This window comes from Pseudophryne corroboree, chromosome 9 (genome assembly GCF_028390025.1).
Source record: "Pseudophryne corroboree isolate aPseCor3 chromosome 9, aPseCor3.hap2, whole genome shotgun sequence".
Classification (NCBI taxonomy): Eukaryota; Metazoa; Chordata; class Amphibia; order Anura; family Myobatrachidae; genus Pseudophryne; species Pseudophryne corroboree.
The window spans coordinates 186,106,522-186,126,354 of NC_086452.1; positions in this window are offsets into that span (position 1 = coordinate 186,106,522).

The following is a 19,833-nucleotide window of genomic DNA, read 5'->3' on the forward strand; positions in this document are numbered from 1 at the left end:
CGGTGGTAGGGGTTCTTTGACCCCTCGTCAGAGGGGGGGTACTGTTAGGGTCTCCTGCCCTGTGCTGCCACGTCGTCATGGCAACCGGGAGACAAGTGCTAGCGGAGTAACCTGAGCGCAGCTGATACTCCGGTTCGGGTCTTTTGCTGTGCAGTGGTTACAGGCATGGGATCCGGTGCTGGTTTTTGTGCTCACAGTCTGTGAGGTCTGAGGGGGGCGTGGAAAGCACCTGTTTTATAAGGCCTCTTCTCAGATTAAGCAGATGCTGCTGAATCTTTGTTGGTTAGTCAGTTCCTGAAAGTTAGCCAGTACTGTGTAGCTTTGTATTTTGTTATTGCTTACTGCAAATAGGCCTGGGCATTTGGTACTACACTCTGCCAATCCAGACCTAGCAGTAAGACTGGAGTCAGTCGTTTAGCCTGCTGAGGTTCTTTTGCTATTCTGTGAACCCAGCAGGTTTGTGGCTGTACTTTCAGACCTGCCTGCATAATCCTCTCTCACTGTGCAGGGCGTCCATGTGTCAGTTTAGTGGCAGTAAGCTGAACCTGGGCCCTGCAAGTGAGAATTAGGATTGTGGAGACTCTCCTTGTGTCTATTATTCCATCTCTGACCAAGGAGTTTACTGCCACACCCGTTGGTAACCCTTTAGGGTTTTGCTGTTGCCCTTAGCAACAGCATTTCGGGTTCTCTACGTATTAAAACACAACATCTTGCTTTTTCCTTCTGAGCATTTCTAATACTAGGGAGACACCCAGTTTCTTAGCCTCTGGGCTTCTCTGTTCACTCTGTGTTGGTTTTGTTACCCTATCACCTTCTGTGTACGTTATGTCATATTTCCCAGTCTGTCTGTGAGTTCATTTGTTTTGCATCCCTCTCTGTTCAGACACCAGTACATTCCTGCAGGCACTGGTGTGCATAACAGTTATATACTCACAATAGACTATATATCCAACAACGCTCACTACATTTACGAGTACCATACCTTACAGTGTAATCTGTGTTATTATTACCTGTCAGATAATGGCTAAAGGTGTCTGATACTATAATTAGAAATGGTAAAAAAGTGACTCATTTGCTTTGATCTAAGACCTAGTATAAATTTTTTTTTTGAATCAAGGATATAATTTCAAATAGAACCTGCATTTCCAAGCATACCTTTATGCTACAGAAATCTCATAATGAATATACAGTGAGATCAATATCCATAAATATATGAATAGAGATAAATCAAGGAGTAATTGAATACTGGCTTAGCGTGGGATAAATATTACAAAATTGTTTGTGGACATTAGAATAAAGAACGCCGACACACATTTTTAATCTTTATTCACACCTATTAATTTTCATTGCACTTCTATATGTTTTGTCTATGTCAATGATTTTAACCTTTATGTTTCGCCTCAACTTGTAGTCTAAATAAAAACAATCTATTGTTTAATGAGAATAATAATAAAAGTTAAGTTTTATGGAGAGGTGATAACCAAACCACCCCTCCCTGTGTGCACCGATAATACAGCCTTTTTTTCTTCTTTTGCTGGTATTTATCAAAGCATGAAGACAGACAAAACTGTGAGAGATAAAATACCAAGAAATCAGCTCCTAACTATAATTTTTCAAACATGGGCCCTCATTCCGAGTTGTTCCCTTGCTAGCTGCTTTTAGCAGCATTGCACACGCTAGGCCGCCGCCCCTGGGAGTGTATCTTAGCTTAGCAGAATAGCGAACGAAAGATTAGCAGAACTGCTAATAAATAATTCTTTAAAGTTTCTGAGTAGCTCCAGACATACTCACAGATTGCGATCAGCTCAGGCCGTTTTGTTCCTGGTTTGACGTCACAAACACGCCCTGCGTTCGGCCAGCCACTCCCCCGTTTCTCCAGGCACTCCCGCGTTTTTCCCTGACACGCCTGCGTTTTTTAGCACACTCCCGGAAAACGCTCAGTTACCACCCAGAAATGTCCCTTTCCTGTCAATCATTCACCAATCAGCAGTGTGACTGAAAAGCTCCGCAGGATCCACAGCAAAACTGCTAAGTTTTTAGTTAAATAACTAAGCGCATGCGCCCTGCGTGCCTTGCGCATGCTCAATTAGCAACAAATCGCAGCATAGCGAAAACCGGCAATTAGCGAACAACTCGGAATGACCCCCATAGACTCTAAAATTTAAGGCAGAAGCTGATTAATTAGCTACATTATCTCTCACATTTGTATTTCTCTCCGAGCTTTAATAAATACCTAGCTAAGGGGCATATTTATAGTCACCTGCATCTGAGGATGCAGATGTAATAAAATATCCCCAATCTGCAATGCAAAACTGATTATATTGCATGGATGTATCAATTATTGCATGCAGGAACAGAGCTTGCGAGAAAGCTCTGTCCCTGTGAAGCCACTCCGCAGACATATTGGGGTATTTTTCATAAATATACCCTGAGAAATGGCTGCACATGTGCTGCCACTTCTGCTGCTGGGCACCCACCCCATCACGACTACCCCCCACTCCCACCCCACTACTTCCAACTCCCTACATACTTACCCAGTGATCAGTGCTCCAGTGCGCCAGCTCAGGTCATGTGATTTACGGCTTCCTGCACTGTGACCCAGTCATCTAATGCTGTAAACTGCTGTACATGCTGATTTACAGCAGATGACCAGGGACACAGTGCAGGAGCCGGAGATCAGAAGACCGGAGCTGGAGGAGCATAGTCGTTTCTATAATGGGTGCAGTGTATGCGGTGCACATTGGCCCCCTAGGTCTGGGGGGACCACACAGCACACACTGCACCCATAAGTATACTTACCCCCCCCCCCCCGGAGTCCCATGGCAGCTGCAGTGTGGGCACAAATTACTTGTTAAATGGCCGCTGCTGCCATTTCTGAGTGGTTTGCGCATGCGCACAGAAGATGTCCCTGGGAACAAGGCGCGGGTGCCATGTTCCTGGAGACCTGTGCATGCACGGTAGACTCTGGGATTATTCCAGAGTCTACTTGCTGCCGGAGAGGTCAGGAGGGGGCTGCACATCCTCTCCTATCTTAAAACGCCCCTGTGGAGTAGAGCACTGGGACACCTATCACTGGGAAATGTAAGTATATTTACACAGTGATCAGCTTGTGTGTCCATCGGACTCACATAGCTGATCACACTGCCGGGTCTCTGCACAGTTTTCTTTGCCTACGAGTAGAGAAAGCTGTGCAGGAGGTAGCATATTGCAGTGAGCCCTCCGATAATGCTGTCTCAGGACAGTGTTATTACCACAAGGCTCACAGCTGTATTTTTTTTTTTTTTTAGTTTATAAAAAAATTAAAAGCATGCATAGAATATTTTGGGGAAGATTTACTAAGCAGTGATAAAAGTGGAGAAGCGAGCCAGTGGATAAGTTGCCTATGGCAACCAATCAGCATTGACGTAACATTTATAATTTGCATACTATAAAAGTATACAGAGCATCTGATTGGTTGCCATGGGCAACGTCTCCACTGGCTCACTTCACTTTTATCACTGCTTAGTACATGTCCCCCTATGTGTCTTACATGTTACGTTGTACTTTTCTATATAGTATGAAGCAGATTTGTTGACCTGTTTATACCAAGAAGGGGTTTTCTCTGTCTCCACTGTCTAAAGTCTAAAAGAAACAGAATTTACCAGCTGAGATTATCAGGACGTTATTTGTGACTGGCTATAATTTATCCAGGTAACTTTTAAGATGGGTTCACGAAAGTGAACCCAGTTTCTTGGCCAGCCCTAAAGACAGATGTAGTATCAGTATGACTTGCATTCCTCTGTGGCGATCTCTGCTCTACCTGAATTGCATAAGCCTAGTGCTGATTAGATATGGAATGGGCACTGTGCCACCTTTATGAAATGTAGACATGGTCAGAAGGTGAGAATATAAAAATATTGACAAAGTGGGTTAAAGGTAAGTCTATCCCTAATACCTAAATGTAACCCTAACCCTTAAACTTAATCCTAATGTCGACATTTCATATATTAACATTCATTCTGCCCACATTAACATTTTCCAGGAGACATTTACAGGATGCCTCATATATTACAGCTCCATGTCTAGTGTATGACTGTACGCTCTCATTTCCACCTGTAATAATAACAGCAGAGGGTCGGGACATCTTAGACAATTTTTATCCCCATTCCAAATGTATTTTTCTCCTTTGCACATAATTATGATTCTGTCTGCTTTACTAAGGAAAATGCAAGTGCCACCATTAAAACAATGAAAGAAACCTGTTACTTTGCAAAAAAAAAAATAGGATTTTTATTACCTACCAGTAAATCCTTTTCTCGTAGTCCGTAGGGGATACTGGAAATCCATTTAGTACCATGGGGTATAGACGGGTCAAATAGGAGCCATGGGCACTTTAAGAAATCGATAGTGTGCACTGGCTCCTCCCTCTATGCCCCTCCTACCAGACTCAGTCTAGGAAACTGTGCCCAAGGAGCTGGACATACTTTGAGAGAAGGATAGATAAGGAAAGTGGTGAGATTATGATCCAGCACACACAAAACAAGAAGAAAGCCATGCTAACCAAACCTGAAACAGGAACAGCAACAGTTGAACCAACCAGAATACTTAACCAAGTAACAGTGCAGGAAAAATAAAGCACCGGGTGGGCGCCCAGTATTCCCTATGGACTATGAGAAAAGGATTTACCGGTAGGTAATTAAAATCCTATTTTCTCTTACGTCCTAGGGGATACTGGGAATCCATTTAGCACCATGGGGAAGTTCCAAATCTCCCAAACCGGGTGGGAGAGTGCTGAGGTTCCTGCAGAACTGATTGGCCAAACTGAAGGTCCTCAGAGGCCAAAGTATCGAACTTGTAGAACTTAGCAAACATGTTTGAACCAAACCAAGTAACTGCTCGGCAGAGCTGTAAAGCCAAGACACCCCGGACAGCTGCCCAGGAAGAACCCACCGACCTAGTAGAGTGGGCCTGTACAGATTTTGGAACCGGCAAGCCTGCTGGATAGTGAGCCTGAATTCTTTAAAGCAGGGCACCCAATTTGATTGGGATCATAGAGAACGAACAGCAAGTCTGATTTCCTGTGACGAGCTGTTCTCTTTACATACACCTTCAAAGCCCTCACAACATCCAAAGACTTTGAAGTAGTAGCGGTGTCTGTAACAACCGATACCACAATAGGTTGGTTGATGTGAAACGCAGATACCACCTTAGTAAGAAATTGCTGACGAGTTCTGAGTTCAGCTCTGTCCTCATGGAAAATTAGGTAGGGGCTCTTGTGAGACAAAGCCCCTAGCTCCAACACACATCTTGCCAAAGCCAAGGCACACAGTGAGAGGGCACTGCTGTGAGGAAGAGGGAAAGGTGAGTGCTGCTGCTGGGTGAGTTTCTGGGGGTGCGCTGCTGGGGGTAAGAAAGAGTGAGAGTGCTGCTGCAGGGTGTGAGTGAGAGAGTGCTGCTAGGGGAGTGAAAGTGTGTGCGGGCTGCTGCTGCTGGGAGTGAGTGTGCGCTACTGCCTGCATATGTGAGGTCTGCGGATGAAGCAGGAGCCGGAAGACGAGTGAGAAGGAGGTGCAGAAGACTGGAGTAACTGTAAGGAGGAGTATTGGTCTCGCAGAGTTTCCTCTCAGATAAGTATTGAGCACCTACTTATTGTGTATTGATTGTATTGGCCAATTAGTTTTTTATTTTTTTTATTTTTATTTTTTTCTTATTGTTCTTTTGGAAGGTAATAGGGAGTTTGTTTGTTTTTTGCTTTTTTTCCCCTACTTATTGTACATTGATTGTATTGGCTAGTTAGTTTTTATTTTCTTATTGTTCTTTCGGAGGGTAATAGGGAGTTAGTTTTTTAAACAGATGGGAGGGGCCGTGATTGAGAGTCTCACTCAGTGCGTGTCGTGCAAGATGTATGCGCACCTGGAGCATCCGACACAGGGCGAATACATATGCACGAGATGTGAGCGAACGGTTTCCCTGGAAGCACAGGTAACTGGTCTATAGCAAACCATTATGCAACTGAGGGACATTCACAATCTCGAGCGAAGTTTAGTTGGTGGAGGAGTTGCAACAGGGGTCACTGGTAGATGAGGATAATCAGGTAGGCAGTTGGGTCACTGTTAGAAGGAAGAAAAAGAGGGGGAGGCACGACATCTCGGATCTGACAAACCCGAACAAATTTGCCCGATTGGACAAAGATTCGGTGGATGATAGCGACGAAATGACGGAGCCGGAGCAGACTGCTCCCTCTAGCAACCAGAGGAGTGGTCCCTCTGGCTCAGATGGGATGAAAGCTAGAGAGGCGCCCAGGCAGATGGTGGTGGTAGGGGACTCTATCATCAGGAAGGCAAATAGGGCAATCTGCTACCGGGATCGTGATCACCGTATGGTCTGTTGTCTCCCGGGTGCTCGGGTACAGCACATCGCGGACCGGGTAGATAGATTATTGGGAGGGGCTCGGAATGACCCGGCATGGTGGCGCCAACAACAAAGTTAATGGTAGGTAGGATGTCCGTAAGAAAGACTATAGGAACTTAGGCCAGAAACTTTAAAAAAGGACATCTAAGGTAATATTCTCTGAAATATTACCAGTGCCACGCGCTAGCCCAGGGAGACAGAAGGAGATTAGGGAGGTAAATGTGTCGCTTAGGGACTGGTGTAGGAAAGAGGGGTTTGTGTTCTTGGAACACTGGGTGGACTTCTCAGTCAGGCGCCATCTTTTTTCTTGCGATGGATTGCACCTGAATGAGGAAGGGGCTGTGGTGCTGGGGGTAAGGATTGTTAGTAGGTTGGAGGAGCTCTTAAACTAAGAGCTGGGGGGGGGGGGGAGGGTTTAGCTAGAGACTATGGGTCAAGCAGTGAGAATAGTAGGGATGGTGGTAGTGAGATAAATGGGGGTGGAGAAGGGGGGAGGGAAAGTGCAGCCGGTAAGGACATTTACATGGGTTCTAATAAGGGTATCAAGAAAGGTATTGCCAAAGCATTAACTAATAACAATTATGTGTCATCTTTACAGCCTATAGAAAATGATGTACGGAACATAAGGGAAAATACTTATGTCAGGCGGTAAATTTAGACGGGAATATTGGGTTGATTAAAGAGAAATGTAAGGTGGGCAATACTAAGTACAGTGGGGTTGGAGTGGGAGCGAGAAGTACAGTCTGTATCAGTAACTCAAGGGATGCACTAGTAAAGGATAGGATATCTTTAAAAAAACAAACAAATAAAGGAACAGCTAAACTAAAATGTATGCTTGCAAACGCTAGAAGTCTAGCAGGTAAAATGGGGGAATTGGAATTGTTAGCATCAAAGGCTGAGTATGACATTATAGGTATTACGGAAACATGGTGGGACGACTCTCACGACTGGGTTGCAAACTTGGAGGGGTATTCTCTTTACAGGAGGGACAGGGCAAGCAAAAGAGGGTGTATGTCTTTATGTTAAACCATCACTTAAACCATACTTAAAGGAGGTTATCTGTGAGGAAACTGGTGATAATGTGGAGTCACTATTGGTTGAAATCTCAAGTGGGGGTATTGATGCAAAAAAATGAGTCATAGGCACGTGCTACAAACAGCCGGATATTAGCATACAGGAGGAAGAACAACTCTTGCAACAAATCAAAACGGCTGTGGGATTTGTGATTGGGGATTTTAATTACCCGGATATACTATGTAACAGTGTGACGGTCTTCCACGTAAAGTATTTTACGTCAACTTCCTGCAATGGTTCAAACCAGTCCGATTGGAGGAACTTCAGCACCAAATTGAGATCCCAAGGTGCCGTGGGAGGCACAAAGGGAGGTTGTTTGTGCAGTACACCTTTTAAGAACGTCTGGTACTCAGGGAGAGAAGCCAATTGTTTCTGAAAGAAAATAGACAAGGTCGAAATATGGACTTTTATGGAGCCTAGACGTAGGCCCACATCCACTCCCAACAGCAGAAAAAGCAGGAAACATCCCAGTTGAAATTCCGCCACAGAATATTGTCTGCTTTCACACTAAGAGACATATTTCTTCCAAATACGGTGGTAATGTTTAGACATTACCCTCTTCCTGGCTTGGATCATAGTTGGGATTACCTTGTCAGAAATCCCTCTCCTGACTAGAATCAGCCATTCAACTTCCATGCTGTTAAACGTAGCCGCAGTAAGTCTTGATAGATGAATGGACCCTGTTGCAGAAAATCCTCGCGAAGAGGGAAAGGCCACGGATCATCGAGGAGCATCTTGAGAAGATCCGCATACTAGGCCCTTTGTGGCCAGTCCAGAGCAACGAGGCTTGCTTGAACCTTTTCCCTTTTTATTCTTTTTAGAATTCTTGGGATCAGAGGAAGTGGAGGAAACACGTACACTAGCTGGTAGAACCACGGAGTCATCAGAGTGTCTACCGCCACTCCCTGTGGGTAATTTGACCTGGAATAATACTGCTTGAGCTTCTTGAGTCGAGAGGCCATCATGTTGATTTGTGGATATCACCACCGAAGTGTCAACCACCTGAACACCTCTGGTTGAAGGCCACACTCCCCCAGGTGCAGGTCATGTCTGTTGAGGAAGTCTGCTTCCCAATTGTCTACTCCCAGAATGAAGACCGCCGACAATGCCATGGCATGTTTTTCCACCCAGAGGAGAATTCTTGACACCTCTGACATTGCGGTTCTGCTTTTCGTTCTGCCCTGTTGGTTTATGTACGTCACTGTCGTCACATTGTCCGACTTGACCTGAATGGCCTGATTTTGAAGAAGAGATAAGGCCTGCAGAAGGGCGTTGTATATAGCCCTGACTTCCAGGATGTTTATTGGAAGGACGACTTCCTGACTTGACAATCTTCCCTGAAACTGCACCCCCTTGGTGGCTGCTCTCCAACCTCTGAGGCTTTTGTCTGTGGTTAGCAGACTCCAATTCTGAATCCTGAACCTCTGACCCTCGACTAGGTGAGAAGTCTGTAGCCACCACAGAAGGGAGATCCTGGCTTTTGGTGACAGACGGATCCTCTGGTGCATATGAAGATTTGATCCAGACCATTTGTCCAACAGATCTAGCTGGAAGGGCCTTGCATGAAACCTTCCGTACTGAAGCGCCTCGTAAGAGGCCACCATTTTCCCCATACGGTGAATGCACAGATGCACCGAGATCCGGGTTGGCTTCAGGACTGCCTGAACCATCGGCTGGATTACCATTGGCTTTTCCAAAGGAAGGAACATCTTCTGAGACTTTGTGTCCAGTATCATTCCCAGGAAAGGAAGTCTCTGTGTTGGTTCCAGGTGAGATTTTTGCAGGTTCAGAATCGACCCGTGATCCAGGAGTAGTGTGGTTGAGAGGCCAATGCTGTCCAACAACTGCTCCCTGGACGATGCCTTTATCAGAACATCATCCAGGTACGGAATTATGTTTGCTCCCTGTTTGCGGAGTAGAAACATTATCTCTGCCATCACTTTGGTGAACACCCTCTGTGCCGTGGATAGACTGAATGGCAGGGCCTGGAACTGGTAGCGACAGTCCTGCAGTGCACACCATAGATAAAACTTGATGAGGCGGCCATATTGGAATGTGAAGGTATGCATCCTTGATATCCAGAGACACTAGGAATTCCCCCTGAGATCATCGCTCTCAGAGACTCCATCTTGAATTTTAACACATCTTACTGAACCCTCCGGTTTCGGTACTACAACCAAGTTGGAATAGTATCCCTTGTTTTGCTGGTGAGATGGAACTGGAACAAGGACCTAAGTCTGAACCAGTTTTTGAATGGCGTACTGTAAAGTTATACTTGCCTCTTGTGAAACTGGTAAGCTTGATTTGAAAAATCTGTGAGTTGGGAGCTCTTGGTACACCAGTCTGTAGCCCTGGGATATAAGATCCATGACCCAGGGAACCTGGCACGATTCTGTTTAGATGTGACTGTAGAATATTATCTGGGCTCCTACCTGCCAGTCTTCCAGGCATCGCTGTCCACCGTCATGCAGAAGGCTTTGAGGAAGCAGATCTTGAGCTCTATTCCTGTGAACTGGCAGTTGCTATTTTTAGTGGTTTACCTCTAGCGCATCTGATGGTGGTAGAAGAACCTCTGGCCTCGCCCCCTAAACTTGGCAGTCCGAAAGGACTGCAAATGAGGTCCTGAGTAGGCCTTCCTAGTTGGGGGGAACTGCAGAAGGAAGGTATGTGGACTTACCCACCGTAGCTTTGGAGATCCATTTGTCTAGTTCATCTCCAAATAAGGCCTCCCTTGTGAAAGGTAGGCCTTCCACGCCTTTCCTGGAGTCCGCATCCGCAGTCCACTGGCATATCCATAGACCCCTGCGTGCAGACACTGCCATAGCTGTAGTGCGTGCATTAAGCAAGCCTATTTCTGTTATGGCTTCCACCATAAAGTTCGCAGAGTCCTGTATATGTTGCAGGAGAAAACAATATCCCCTTGAGGTAAGTTATCTAACCCCTCCCTTAGGTTATCCGACCATTTAGCAATGCTGTCGTGGGTCTCTGGGCCACCCCCAGAGCTGTATACAAAGATTTGAGTGTAGTCTCAATTTTACGATCAGCCGCGTCATTTAGGGAGGCTGCACCTGGGACAGGCAATACAATTTTTTGTGAGAGCCTGGATACTGATGCATCCACTATCGGTGGATTTTTCCATTTTCTCTTATCCTCAGGAGGAAAAGGAAAGGATGATAACAACCATTTAGAGTAGTGATGAGCGGGTTCGGTTTCTCGGAAACCGAACCCCCCCGAACTTCACGCTTTTTACACGGGTCCGAGGCAGACTCGGATCTTCCCGCCTTGCTCGGTTAACCCGAGCGCGCCCGAACGTCATCATCCCGCTGTCGGATTCTCGCGAGGCTCGGATTCTATCGCGAGACTCGGATTCTATATAAGGAGCCGCGCGTCGCCGCCATTTTCACACGTGCATTGAGATTGATAGGGAGAGGACGTGGCTGGCGTCCTCTCCGTTTAGAGTAGACTAGAGAGTAGTAGAGACACTTGATTTACTAATTTTGGGGAGCATATTAGGAGTACTACTTGCTGATAGTGTGACCAGTGACCACCAGTTTAATTAATCCGTTCTCTGCCTGAAAAAAAACGATACACAGTGTGACACAGTCACATACCATATCTGTGCTCAGCCTCAGTGTGCTGCATCATCTATGTAATACTGTATATCTGACTGTGCTGAGTGCTCACTGCTCACACAGCTTAATTGTGGGGGAGACTGGGGAGCAGTTATAGCAGGAGTACATATTTTAACAGTGCACACTTTTGCTGCCAGAGTGCAACTGCCAGTGTGACTGACCAGTGACCACTGACCACCAGTATATTGTGATTGTCTGCCTGAAAAAGTTAAACACTCGTCGTGTGGTGTTTTTATTCTATAAACGCATTCTGCTGACAGTGTCCAGCAGGTCCGTCATTATATAATATATACCTGTCCGGCTGCAGTAGTGATATATATATATTTTTTATATCATTATCATCCAGTCTATATTAGCACTGCAGCAGACGCAGTACGGTAGTCCACGGCTGTAGCTACCTCTGTGTCGGCAGTCGCTCGTCCATCCATAATTGTATACCACCTACCCGTGGTGTTTTTTTTTTTCTATCTTCTTGATACTAGTAGCTTACTTTAGGAGTCTGCAGTGCTGAGCTGACAGTGTCCAGCAGGTCCGTCATTATATAATATATACCTGTCCAGCTGCAGTAGTGATATATATATATATTTTTTATATCATTATCATCCAGTCTATATTAGCAGCAGACGCAGTACGGTAGTCCACGGCTGTAGCTACCTCTGTGTCGGCAGTCGCTCGTCCATCCATAATTGTATACCACCTACCCGTGGTGTTTTTTTTTTTTCTATCTTCTTGATACTAGTAGCTTACTTTAGGAGTCTGCAGTGCTGAGCTGACAGTGTCCAGCAGGTCCGTCATTATATAATATATATACCTGTCCGGCTGCAGTAGTGATATATATATATTTTATATCTCATTATCATCCAGTCTATATTAGCAGCAGACGCAGTACGGTAGTCCACGGCTGTAGCTTTCTTCTGTGTCGGCAGTCGCTCGTCCATCCATAATTGTATACCACCTACCCGTGGTGTTTTTTTCCCCCCCTATCTTCTTGATACTAGTAGCTTACTTTAGGAGTCTGCAGTGCTGAGCTGACAGTGTCCAGCAGGTCCGTCATTATATAATATATACCTGTCCGGCTGCAGTAGTGATATATATATATTTTTTATATCATTATCATCCAGTCTATATTAGCAGCAGACGCAGTACGGTAGTCCACGGCTGTAGCTACCTCTGTATCGGCAGTCGCTCGTCCATCCATAATTGTATACCACCTACCTGTGGTGTTTTTTTTTTTCTATCTTCTTGATACTACTAGTAGCTTACTTTAGGAGTCTGCAGTGCTGAGCTGACAGTGTCCAGCAGGTCCGTCATTATATAATATATACCTGTCCGGCTGCAGTAGTGATATATATATATTTTATATCTCATTATCATCCAGTCTATATTAGCAGCAGACGCAGTACGGTAGTCCACTGCTGTAGCTACCTCTGTGTCGGCAGTCGCTCGTCCATCCATAATTGTATACCACCTACCCGTGGTGTTTTTTTTCTTTCTATCTTCTTGATACTAGTAGCTTACTTTAGGAGTCTGCAGTGCTGAGCTGACAGTGTCCAGCAGGTCCGTCATTATATAATATATACCTGTCCGGCTGCAGTAGTGATATATATATATATTTTTTATATCATTATCATCCAGTCTATATTAGCAGCAGACGCAGTACGGTAGTCCACGGCTGTAGCTACCTCTGTGTCGGCAGTCGCTCGTCCATCCATAAGTATACTAGTATCCATCCATCTCCATTGTTTACCTGAGGTGCCTTTTAGTTGTGCCTATTAAAATATGGAGAACAAAAATGTTGAGGTTCCAAAAATAGGGAAAGATCAAGATCGACTTCCACCTCGTGCTGAAGCTGCTGCCACTAGTCATGGCCGAGACGATGAAATGCCAGCAACGTCGTCTGCCAAGGCCGATGCCCAATGTCATAGTACAGAGCATGTAAAATCCAAAACACCAAATATCAGTAAAAAAAGGACTCAAAAATCTAAAATAAAATTGTCAGAGGAGAAGCGTACACTTGCCAATATGCCATTTACCACACGGAGTGGCAAGGAACGGCTGAGGCCCTGGCCTATGTTCATGGCTAGTGGTTCAGCTTCACATGATGGAAGCACTCAGCCTCTCGCTAGAAAAATGAAAAGACTCAAGTTGGCAAAAGCACAGCAAAGAACTGTGCGTTCTTCGAAATCACAAATCCACAAGGAGAGTCCAATTGTGTCGTTTGCGATGCCTGACCTTCCCAACACTGGACGTGAAGAGCATGCGCCTTCCACCATTTGCATGCCCCCTGCAAGTGCTGGAAGGAGCACCCGCAGTCCAGTTCCTGATAGTCAGATTGAAGATGTCAGTGTTGAAGTACAGCAGGATGAGGAGGATATGGGTGTTGCTGGCGCTGGGGAGGAAATTGACCAGGAGGATTCTGATGGTGAGGTGGTTTGTTTAAGTCAGGCACCCGGGGAGACACCTGTTGTCCGTGGGAGGAATAGGGCCATTGACATGCCTGGTGAAAATACCAAAAAAATCAGCTCTTCGGTGTGGAAGTATTTCAACAGAAATGCGGACAACATTTGTCAAGCCGTGTTTTGCCTTTGTCAAGCTGTAATAAGTAGGGGTAAGGACGTTAACCACCTCGGAACATCCTCCCTTATACGTCACCTGCAGCGCATTCATCATAAGTCAGTGACAAGTTCAAAAACTTTGGGCGACAGCGGAAGCAGTCCACTGACCAGTAAATCCCTTCCTCTTGTAACCAAGCTCACGCAAACCACCCCACCAACTCCCTCAGTGTCAATTTCCTCCTTTCCCAGGAATGCCAATAGTCCTGCAGGCCATGTCACTGGCAATTCTGACGAGTCCTCTCCTGCCTGGGATTCCTCCGATGCATCCTTGCGTGTAACGCCTACTGCTGCTGGCGCTGCTGTTGTTGCTGCTGGGAGTCGATGGTCATCCCAGAGGGGAAGTCGTACTCGTAAGACCACTTTTACTACTTCCACCAAGCAATTGACTGTCCAACAGTCCTTTGCGAGGAAGATGAAATATCACAGCAGTCATCCTGCTGCAAAGCGGATAACTGAGGCCTTGGCATCCTGGGCGGTGAGAAACGTGGTTCCGGTATCCATCATTACTGCAGAGCCAACTAGAGACTTGTTGGAGGTACTGTGTCCCCGGTACCAAATACCATCTAGGTTCCATTTCTCTAGGCAGGTGATACCGAAAATGTACACAGACCTCAGAAAAAGACTCACCAGTGTCCTAAAAAATGCAGTTGTACCCAATGTCCACTTAACCACGGACATGTGGACAAGTGGAGCAGGGCAGGCTCAGGACTTTATGACTGTGACAGCCCACTGGGTAGATGTATGGACTCCCGCCGCAAGAACAGCAGCGGCGGCACCAGTAGCAGCATCTCGCAAACGCCAACTCTTTCCTAGGCAGGCTACGCTTTGTATCACCGCTTTCCAGAATACGCACACAGCTAAAAACCTCTTACGGCAACTGAGGAAGATCATCGCAGAATGGCTTACCCCAATTGGACTCTCCTGTGGATTTGTGGCATCGGACAACGCCAGCAATATTGTGTGTGCATTAAATCTGGGCAAATTCCAGCACGTCCCATGTTTTGCACATACCTTGAATTTGGTGGTGCAGAATTATTTAAAAAACGAGAGGGGCGTGCAAGAGATGCTGTCGGTGGCCAGAAGAATTGCGGGACACTTTCGGCGTACAGGCACCACGTACAGAAGACTGGAGCACCACCAAAAACGCCTGAACCTGCCCTGCCATCATCTGAAGCAAGAAGTGGTAACGAGGTGGAATTCAACCCTCTATATGCTTCAGAGGTTGGAGGAGCAGCAAAAGGCCATTCAAGCCTATACAACTGAGCACGATATAGGAGGTGGAATGCACCTGTCTCAAGCGCAGTGGAGAATGATTTCAACGTTGTGCAAGGTTCTGCAACCTTTTGAACTTGCCACACGTGAAGTCAGTTCAGACACTGCCAGCCTGAGTCAGGTCATTCCCCTCATCAGGCTTTTGCAGAAGAAGCTGGAGACATTGAAGGAGGAGCTAACACAGAGCGATTCCGCTAGGCATGAGGGACTTGTGGATGGAGTCCTTAATTCGCTTAACAAGGATTCACGGGTGGTCAATCTGTTGAAATCAGAGCACTACATTTTGGCCACCGTGCTCGATCCTAGATTTAAAACCTACCTTGGATCTCTCTTTCCGGCAGACACAAGTCTGCTGGGGTTCAAAGAACTGCTGGTGACAAAATTGTCAAGTCAAGCGGAACGCGACCTGTCAACATCTCCTCCTTCACATTCTCCCGCAACTGGGGGTGCGAGGAAAAGGCTCAGAATTCCGAGCCCACCCGCTGGCGGTGATGCAGGGCAGTCTGGAGCGACTGCTGATGCTGACATCTGGTCCGGACTGAAGGACCTGACAACGATTACGGACATGTCGTCTACTGTCACTGCATATGATTCTCTCCCCATTGAAAGAATGGTGGAGGATTATATGAGTGACCGCATCCAAGTAGGCACGTCAGACAGTCCGTACTTATACTGGCAGGAAAAAGAGGCAATTTGGAGGCCCTTGCACAAACTGGCTTTATTCTACCTAAGTTGCCCTCCCACAAGTGTGTACTCCGAAAGAGTGTTTAGTGCCGCCGCTCACCTTGTCAGCAATCGGCGTACGAGGTTACATCCAGAAAATGTGGAGAAGATGATGTTCATTAAAATGAATTATAATCAATTCCTCCGTGGAGACATTGACCAGCAGCAATTGCCTCCACAAAGTACACAGGGAGCTGAGATGGTGGATTCCAGTGGGGACGAATTGATAATCTGTGAGGAGGGGGATGTACACGGTGATATATCGGAGGATGATGATGAGGTGGACATCTTGCCTCTGTAGAGCCAGTTTGTGCAAGGAGAGATTAATTGCTTCTTTTTTGGTGGGGGTCCAAACCATCCCGTCATTTCAGTCACAGTCGTGTGGCAGACCCTGTCACTGAAATGATGGGTTGGTTAAAGTGTGCATGTCCTGTTTATACAACATAAGGGTGGGTGGGAGGGCCCAAGGACAATTCCATCTTGCACCTCTTTTTTCTTTCATTTTTCTTTGCGTCATGTGCTGTTTGGGGGGTGTTTTTTGGAAGGGCCATCCTGCGTGACACTGCAGTGCCACTCCTAGATGGGCCAGGTGTTTGTGTCGGCCACTAGGGTCGCTTAGCTTACTCACACAGCTACTTCATTGCGCCTCTTTTTTTCTTTGCATCATGTGCTGTTTGGGGAGTGTTTTTTGGAAGGGCCATCCTGCGTGACACTGTAGTGCCACTCCTAGATGGGCCAGGTGTTTGTGTCGGCCACTAGGGTCGCTTAGCTTACTCACACAGCTACCTCATTGCGCCTCTTTTTTTCTTTGCGTCATGTGCTGTTTGGGGAGTGTTTTTTGGAAGGGCCATCCTGCGTGACACTGCAGTGCCACTCCTAGATGGGCCAGGTGTTTGTGTCGGCCACTAGGGTCGCTTAGCTTACTCACACAGCTACCTCATTGCGCCTCTTTTTTTCTTTGCGTCATGTGCTGTTTGGGGAGTGTTTTTTGGAAGGGCCATCCTGCGTGACACTGCAGTGCCACTCCTAGATGGGCCAGGTGTTTGTGTCGGCCACTAGGGTCGCTTAGCTTACTCACACAGCTACCTCATTGCGCCTCTTTTTTTCTTTGCGTCATGTGCTGTTTGGGGAGTGTTTTTTGGAAGGGCCATCCTGCGTGACACTGCAGTGCCACTCCTAGATGGGCCAGGTGTTTGTGTCGGCCACTAGGGTCGCTTAGCTTACTCACACAGCTACCTCATTGCGCCTCTTTTTTTCTTTGCGTCATGTGCTGTTTGGGGAGTGTTTTTTGGAAGGGCCATCCTGCGTGACACTGCAGTGCCACTCCTAGATGGGCCAGGTGTTTGTGTCGGCCACTTGGGTCGCTTAGCTTAGCCATCCAGCGACCTCGGTGCAAATTTTAGGACTAAAAATAATATTGTGAGGTGTGAGGTGTTCAGAATAGACTGAAAATGAGTGGAAATTATGGTTATTGAGGTTAATAATACTTTGGGATCAAAATGACCCCCAAATTCTATGATTTAAGCTGTTTTTTAGGGTTTTTTGAAAAAAACACCCGAATCCAAAACACACCCGAATCCGACAAAAAAAAAATCGGTGAGGTTTTGCCAAAACGCGTTCGAACCCAAAACACGGCCGCGGAACCGAACCCAAAACCAAAACACAAAACCCGAAACATTTCCGGTGCTCATCACTAATTTAGAGATTTGAAATTTCCTATCAGGATTAACCTACGGTTCTTCAAACAGAGTATTTAGTTCCTTTGACACAGGAAAAGTGGCTGAGGATTTCTTTTTATATTAAAATAAGATTCCTTACTCTCCTCTCTCAGCTTATCAAGGATATTTAGGACTTCTCTGATAGAGTCCACCTCGCTCTCCTCCATATTTGACCCCTCATCATCAGAGTAAGATTCCAGAATGTGGGCCAAAGTGCGTTTTTCCAGACAAATGGCAGAGAACTGAGACACTAGTTTGGGTAATGAGTCTCTTCTCATAAACTCATTTATAGATTGTCTTAAGTATTGTGTCTCTTTCTCATTCCGAGATAACTTAGTAGAAATTGTGGAATCAGAGTCCAGCCATGCTGGTTCTGCCCCACTAGCCTGGGAAGGGACACTACATTGAGTACACGCTAGTGAACCCCCTGGGAAAGAGGAACACTGTGCCTTACATGAAACACACTCTTTGCCTGACATACTGTAATAGTGACAGAACAACACATACAGGAAAAGGTTAAATGCACAATTAACCCAGAAGAGCCCTTCCAGGGAGACACAGAGGAAGTATGGAACCAGCACACAGCGCCCTTAACACTTATGCCAAGCTTAGCCGGGTCGCAGACTAAGAACCCAGATTGGGGATTTAGTACACTAATAATCGCTCCCCCTGCTATGACCCCTGGTACCGCTGAGGTAATCTGGAGTCTCTCCGGAGGAGCTGCACATCCCTATCAGTCAGCATCTGTGTCAGCTGCAGAGGGAAAATGGTGCTGGTGAGCTGCTGGATCCGCTCATAGTGACGCCCCGTCCCTTCAATGGTGCGTGGTCTTCCCACTATTTTTTATACTGGCTGTATGTGTCTAAGTGCATAAAATGGAGACAGACTCCTTTTATGGCTATGTTGCCAGTCTTGGTACCAGAGCCGGCCTTAGCTATAGGCAGGCTAGGCATTTGCCTAGGGCATCCAAGCATGTCTAGGGGCATCCAAGCATGTCCCTGCAGTATCTCATGCTGGGAGGGACAGTCTGCAAACTAACTGTTACTTTCCAAATGTATTCAATCAGTACTTGTATACACTGCTGTTTACATTTGTCAAATAGAATGCGCACTGTCCCTTAAAGTTTGTTAAACTCCCTCTGACATACTTGAATGCCCCTGACTTGTGAGAAGACAGCAGAAGTCTGGTAACTGCAATTCCTGGACATGTGACATTTTCACTGACTATATAAGGTTATTACTGGATGGCTCCTTGTGATACCACATGTGTATTTTTGAAGACTGCATCACATAAATATGACATCACCTATACTGCACATGGGGAAGGGGGACCCTGCCAGCCTGTGTGTGTCTCTTATCCCTGTGCAAACCCCAGGTGTCTGCAGGGACATAACATGGGCAGTGTTCTCCCCACACTTTATTTCCTAGTCAGTCCATGCCGTAAAATTCCCCTGCCATCCAGTACTGTAATGTGGTCAGTAAGTTGCATTGCACTATTTCTATATGAAACATCAGTGCAGCGTGACTTTCAGACACATCAGACTGGAGGGCAGAGCATATCGCTCCCACAGTATAAAATAAAGGGCATGCAGTTGCCGGGAGTAACAGACACCAGCAAACACACTGAACAGTGAAGAGAATGGACAGCTGCTACATGTTTGATACTGGTCTTTTTGTATAACCAGCAAGTGTGGCAGTATCTGGACATCACTGCTATCTGTTTCCAATGAGCAAGGGAAAATAAAGGGTGAGGCTTGCAAAGGATGGCATACCCTGTGAGGTCACATCCTTTGTACGGGTGCCACTTTAATGGGTGCGAGCGCAAGCACACACCCACCCATCCTGCTACCCCATCTCACAAAATGCAGTCATAAGTTTTATTTAAAAAAAAGCTACTAGCATTGCTAATGTGGGGCATATGTGAACTGCTTGGTTCAGCGTCTGTGTCCTTACACAAGCCGCGCGCCTCCGTACCCTTATGCCGCCATAATGGCTGGCGGCGACTCGCTAACCGGGATGCCGGCTTAGTACTCACAACTCTTCTTTCTTCTGGCTCTGTTAGGGGTGGCGGCGTGCTGCGGGAATGTACTCTCGCCGTGGTGGGGCTTGCAAATAGTTCCCTCAGTAGCTAGTGTCTTGTCGGCGGGGAACAGGACCATTAACCCTGAGAGAGGTTGGGCCATGTAACCACCCAAGTCCCACGAAGCAGGCAGGCTGGTGCCATCCAGTCCTGCCTTAAAACAACAAACTCAGAAATCTCTTCAGGAGCTTCCAGAGATGTAACCGGCTCCTCCGGGCACATTTTCTAAACTCAGTCTGGTAGGAGGGGCATAGAGGGAGGAGCGAGCGCACACTGGTGGTCATTCCAAGTTGATCGCAGCCAGCAACTTTTTGCTGCTGCTGAGATCAA